The sequence below is a fragment of the Apis dorsata genome, unplaced genomic scaffold (assembly GCF_000469605.1).
Source record: "Apis dorsata unplaced genomic scaffold, Apis dorsata 1.3 scaffold_56, whole genome shotgun sequence".
Taxonomy (NCBI): domain Eukaryota; kingdom Metazoa; phylum Arthropoda; class Insecta; order Hymenoptera; family Apidae; genus Apis; species Apis dorsata.
The window spans coordinates 631059-637417 of NW_006263356.1; the positions used below are offsets into that span (position 1 = coordinate 631059).

Here is a 6359-nt window from a genome sequence, read left to right on the forward strand (position 1 = left end):
TTATTATACTATAATTATCTATATTATATTATATTAAGAAGAAAAAATTATAAATTTGGATTTATTATTCTCTAAATATGAAATTGAAATAATATCTTAAATTTTTTAATTTATTTTATTTTATTTTATTTTATTATTTTAAATAAATATTTTCTGATAAAATTTCTCAAATAATTGAAGATTATTTAAAAATAATTTAACATAAAATATATAATTACTTTTCCTATCATTTTTAAAGCAAAAATATTTCTATAATACATATATATATATATTATGTGGTTCTGATTTAAATATTAAAATTTAAAAATATTGCAAAAGAGAGACTTATATATATTACATTATCATTAATATCATTATAAAATGATCATTAATAAAAGTCAAAATCAAATGAAATAATTTTGATTTCGGTACTCTATGATTTGTCATTATTCCTATTGCTTCTTTGCGATAACTGTGTTCATAGTTCCATGAACATTATGAAGTACGTGCTTCTAACATAAACGCATGCTGCATAATAAGATCATCAACGTGGGTCATCGGTAATCTACGCAGCGTTAACGAGAAGACATAGAAAATCAACGCGACGTGAAACGCGTTTGTATGCACAATATTAGAAGAATATGTTTGCTTTTATATATTGTTTCTTAATTTCAACTCTATTAATTTAAAATTTTTATTATTATTTATTTTTATTATTACTATTACTATTATTATTATTACTATTGATATCATTATCGAGATATGTCTAAATCGTATATATTAAATTTTGAAAATAATTCTAACTAAACTTTGTATTTATAATTCATACTTCATTACTTTCAACTTTGATAAGTTAAGTCAATTCCTAAAATGAAACTATTTTCATTAAATATATAAAACTATTAAAACAAAAATCATATTATTTTAAAGATATAAAAATAATCCTTTTTTTAAAAATCAATTTTATATGAAATAATTAATTAATAGAAATAATCAGAAATGCATTATATTTTTAATAGTAATATGTGATATATATTTAATTCTATTACTATTACAATAAACTCAATAATATTAAACATTATTTTATGAAAAAATATAATATAATTCTTTTGATTCAATACTTAAATGAAATAAAAAAATTTTTAAATTAAAACATAATATGTTTTATTCTTTATATAAATAAATATTAAAAATCTTATAAAAAATAAATACTCTTAATTTTAAATTGAGCATTGAAAGAAAAACTTCTTATAAAAAATTAATTATTCATTCTTAAGACAAAAGTAATAAAATAAAAAATAAGAGGCAAAGAGATTACAGTAACATTTTTAACATCAAAAAGGTATAAGTCTACTAGTAACGGAAAAACAACTTACCGGTAATGACGTCAGCTGTGGAAGGTAAGCCGGATCTCGAATTTCCCCCACGAGTAGTCGATCCGTGCGAGAATAATTCACCGCTTCAGTCTCGAGTGAAAATCACGTACATGTGCGCGCGTAATCACGCACACATGCGTACGCGTGCACATATGTGAGTATACCAACCGATCTATTTATAAATTCTATATCGACTTTTAAAAACTTTCGCGAAACACGCTACTCCACATTATACTGTACGTCGCGCAAACTTTTGCTTTTCTTCTCACAAGCTATTCCCTTCGTAGATTTTTTTTTTCTTTATCATCTCTGTTTTCTTTACACTACTACTGTCTTCTCTTCGTTTCTTCGTTGTTGCGTGTTATGTTTGTTTCTCGCTACCTCTTTTCTCTTATTCTTTCGTCGTTTTTATCTTCTTGCTAACTTACATACACTTTCATGCGTTCCATATCACTCGATATTATACACTTGGAACATAATCTAACTGATTTTTCAAATTTCTTTCTTCCGCTGTTGCTCCAGCGACGATTTCTATAGATAACAGTCGGAGAAATTTAAAATTAGTATCTAGTATTTAAATCTTCCCGCGGAACTGAATGTGGATAATATATAAGGAGTTACATTTTACGCGTGTAAAAATATACGCGATTTCTGTGTATAATTTTTGTTACAATTTTAAAAACATAAAAAAGAAGAATTTCGATTGTCAAAATCACATAAAATTCAAAATAAAACTTGTAATGAAACTGTATATCGGATTAAATTTATTCCATGCATAAAATATGGCTAGAAGTTTGAATAAATTTTTCTTACAAATTTTTTCTCGAAGCATATTTTCTATTTTTTTAAATATTTCAAGTATATTTATATTCTCACAATCATGTTTAAACTTAAAGGCATGCTATAAATTTAATTATACAAATGTAACTACAATTTACACAGACAATACACATATCGAAGGAACAAATTTCATGATTTAAGCACCAATTGTCTCAATATATGTATTTAGGAAAGTATACCTTTATTATTGTAAGAAAACGCGACGCGGCTTCTATACGACGAATTCTCGTTTGCATTATTCTTCCAACATTTTAATTGCGTATCATTATACGAAAGTTTCAATCAAAATAAAAGACAAGATTTTTTTTCTCTATCGATAACTAAGAGAAGAAAAATATGTAAAATAAACGAATGAATTGCGTCAGAGTTTGAGAAAAAGAGAGAGGAAACGAAGTGAAACAAAATGAAGTAGGAAAAAGGAAGGGATGAGGAAAAGGTGATCGCGAAAGATGCCGCGTTGCCGTCGCTGCGAACGCCAATTTTGTCTTCTTTTAACCGACTGACCCTATCACCGATTAGGTGGAGCGCGTTGCACTCCACTTGTTCTCACAACTTCCGCTTCAGCTGTTCGCACAAAGGTCCGCATATCTTTCAGTGCCCCGCTCTCCACGAGAGTCTTGGTGGCTTCTATCTCTCTGTCTCCCGCTTTCTCTTTCTCTACTAGCACTCACAATCAGTACGAGTACACCTCACAGAAATGCAACTGCTCATCATTGCCATATGGCTTACACTTAACTTGCACATTATATTCCACTTGTGATTTCTTGTTGCCGTTAAAACCATTGTCATATACGTTTTTCTTACTGTTACTAATGTCATGTGTACTGTTGCCGAGATTGTTATTGCTATTGATACTGCTTTCACTATTAATATTGTTAGGACACTCGTTATCACTCCCACAAAGAAATAAATTTATCGACAAACTTGCTTTCATCGCGCAGTTTTATTATATGCTATCGACAAATCTTTATTTTGCAGTTATTCTCAAAGCGAGATTTCTTCGCTTATAGCAACCTAGCACAGTGCGTGTACGATGCACGCACCGTGCACGCTTCCCGCACACGTGAGCCAGCGCCACCAAGAGAAAGAAATTGGATGACTTTCAAGATGGCAGAACGAGAAACATACGCGCACAGTTTAACATATACACAATCACGTACACACATACGCACATTTGCGAATCATCACAAAACTGGTCGTGCGAAAAATATTCAAATCAATATTCTTTTCTTCTTAAAGTATATATCATTCTATTGTTTCTTTCACTATTATTAATCTTCTTCTGCTTCCTTTATGTATTTATTTCGTTTCGTTTCCATTCGTTTTTTAATACAGGCTTTCTAATACATATTTGAAATTAATAATTCTGTTTCTTCCTAATCTTTTTATTGTTGCGCAAATTACTTCATCGATCGAAGCATTTTATCTTTGGATATCATTCTTCTTATATTTTTGTGTAGTGATAATGGCAGCAACAGCAATAGTCCCGGCAGTATTCCTGTAAACAAAATAATATTTATTATATATCTTATTTTTTTGTTATTTAATATATAAAAAAAAATAGATATCAATACATTTTGATATCAATGTCAGAATTATGTCAATAATTTTGAATTAATTATTAATTATTTAAAATTTATTATTTATTTTTTATATACTATTTTTATTTTATATATTATTTTTTTAAATTATATTAGTATAATATTCAAATATAATTTTGAATTTTTTTAATTTTATTAATATCTATTTGCAATTTATATAAATAAGTGCAGAGTCATTATTTAATATTGAAAATTAAAATTTATAAATACTAAATATTAATATTTTACAATTCCATAAAAAATATTTTCTTATATCATTTTATATATCTTATTACTTTATTTTTTAAAATGTTTATAAAATTTTTGAAATATTCAGTGCTTCTAAAATAAAAAAAACTATATTCAATACAATAAAAAAAAAAAAAAAATTAAGAATATATACATTCTCATTCGTAGAGAAAAATATTATATAAATATAATATAACGGATATTTTCTCGATTTTTTAAAAGTCTAAAAATATATTATGTTTAAATTTTTTTTCATATAATTAAAACCATATGTGTATTCATATATTAATTGTTGCATTTAACAATTGACATTTATAAGATTATTAAATAATAGTATTTAATTATTAGTTACTTAACAGTACCAGTTAGTTATTTTAATTAGTTATTAATGTTTAATTTAATGACTAATATATTATATAATATATGACTATAATATATATATATGACTACTATTTTATAGTTGTGCTATAAAACAAATATACATAATTTTTATTTCAAAATAAAAATTAAATATATATAGAATTTTCTTCGCACATATTATTAAATATATTAAAGCATTTAAAATCAAATTGAGTAGAATAAAAATGATCGATCTTCATAATATACTATATATATAATAATAATTTAATAATTTTATACTAATAATTTTTGAATATTTACACAAAAATTTATATCAGAAAATATAAAATATATTCATATAGAAGATAAATAAATATCTCATTAAATAATTATAAATAATGCAAAATTCACATTATTAAATAATATCTTTAATATGTTTAAATTTTCTATAGATCTAAAGTAAGAATAGAGGTCTTTTACCTTGCAAAATAAAGATATAGTTATGTTTTATGAAGCACATTTATAAATCTTGACTTCTAAAAGATTGCGAAAGAGTAATGTTCGGCCAAAAAGATGGATAAACATAAATAAGTTACATCAAAACGCTTTCGTAACGAGATATAATGATAATAATCTCATAAATAAACAAATTAAATAAATAAAAAAATGATAATAAAAATAATTGAAAAAATTAAAATATTATTCATCATACGAATATATATATTTATCATCATAATTTGTTAAAATATCAAAAATAATTTAATTTCAATATAATTAGAACAATTTCTAAAATAAAATAAAATTTCAACAAACAAAATATAATTTTTTTTAAGTTTCAAATAAATATATAACAATTTGTGTTTAATTTAAATAATACTGTAATGTACTTATAAAAAAAAATATGATTTTTATTATTTACTATTTTCACAAATAGTCGGAAAATATAAACAAATTCTATAATTCATTATACAAAACTATAAAAAATAAAAAAGACAATAAAAATAATTATCATGTTAACTTCTGAAATGATAATTGAAACAATCTCTTTTAATATAAAAAATTAAATTTAATTCGTATTTTATTTAACTTGTGTGTGTGTGTGTGTATAAAAATTTTAACAATATATAAAGTAAATTTGATAAAAATACTTCTTGTATATATATATATATATATATATTATATATATTTTAATAATGATTTTTTTGAAAAATATTTTTATATGTCAAAATTAGTAAAATTTATATTAAATTCGAACGTATATAGCTAACAAAAAATATGTTGATCCTTGTTTTTTCCGATTATATGAACATGTGTAAGTAATTTTATTGTAATTAACATTGAATGTATTGCAAATGTGTATACATTATAAAATTGATTTCTATAATACACGCATAAAAATAAAAAAAAGATCATATATAAAATTGTTATTTTTTATTCATGAAATTCATACACAAAGTTTTATTCAAGATATAATTTGAAAAAAAATATTAGTTAAATCAAATTAATTATGAAAAATACTTTTCAATAATTTAAATTTTTACAAATATAGAAAGAAAAATTTTAAAAAAATGCATTAATATTTTCGAAATAACTGATCTTCATTAATAATAAATAATAAATATGAACAAAGGTTGTATAAAATCTGTTAACAAATAAAATGTTACCAAAAATGATTAAAAATATAGTCTTTTAAATATACATATATCTAATATATATGAATAATATAATAAAATATATATATGAATAATAATATAAAATATATGATATTCCAGTTAATATTAAAACTAATAATATCAATACAGCAGGTTATAAAGTATATACAAGAATTCATTCCATTCCCGCTGAATACATTCCATCCGAATTATTATTATCTTGCTAAACCTAGAACGGTCGATAGCTCCGCAGTCGTTGTGACTCAAAGTCGGCCCGAATCGAACCGAGAAGAGTCGAATCAAACCGAACTGGACTGTAGTTTTGTAGCGCGTCAACGCGTAAA

General features: G+C 23.8%; 1 protein-coding gene across 1 annotated transcript in view; it reads right to left on the bottom strand.

Annotated features, from left to right (window-relative positions):
• Positions 1-6359, bottom strand: part of LOC116186789 (protein doublesex-like) — a gene marked incomplete at its 3' end in the record, with an annotated part of 23243 nt that overhangs the window by 11853 nt on the left and 5031 nt on the right. Inside the window, exons 2-3 of the mRNA XM_031515138.1 lie at positions 2375-3693; positions 1356-1886 (exon numbers count right to left, since the gene is read on the bottom strand). The remainder of the gene's footprint in view (positions 1-1355; positions 1887-2374; positions 3694-6359) is intronic.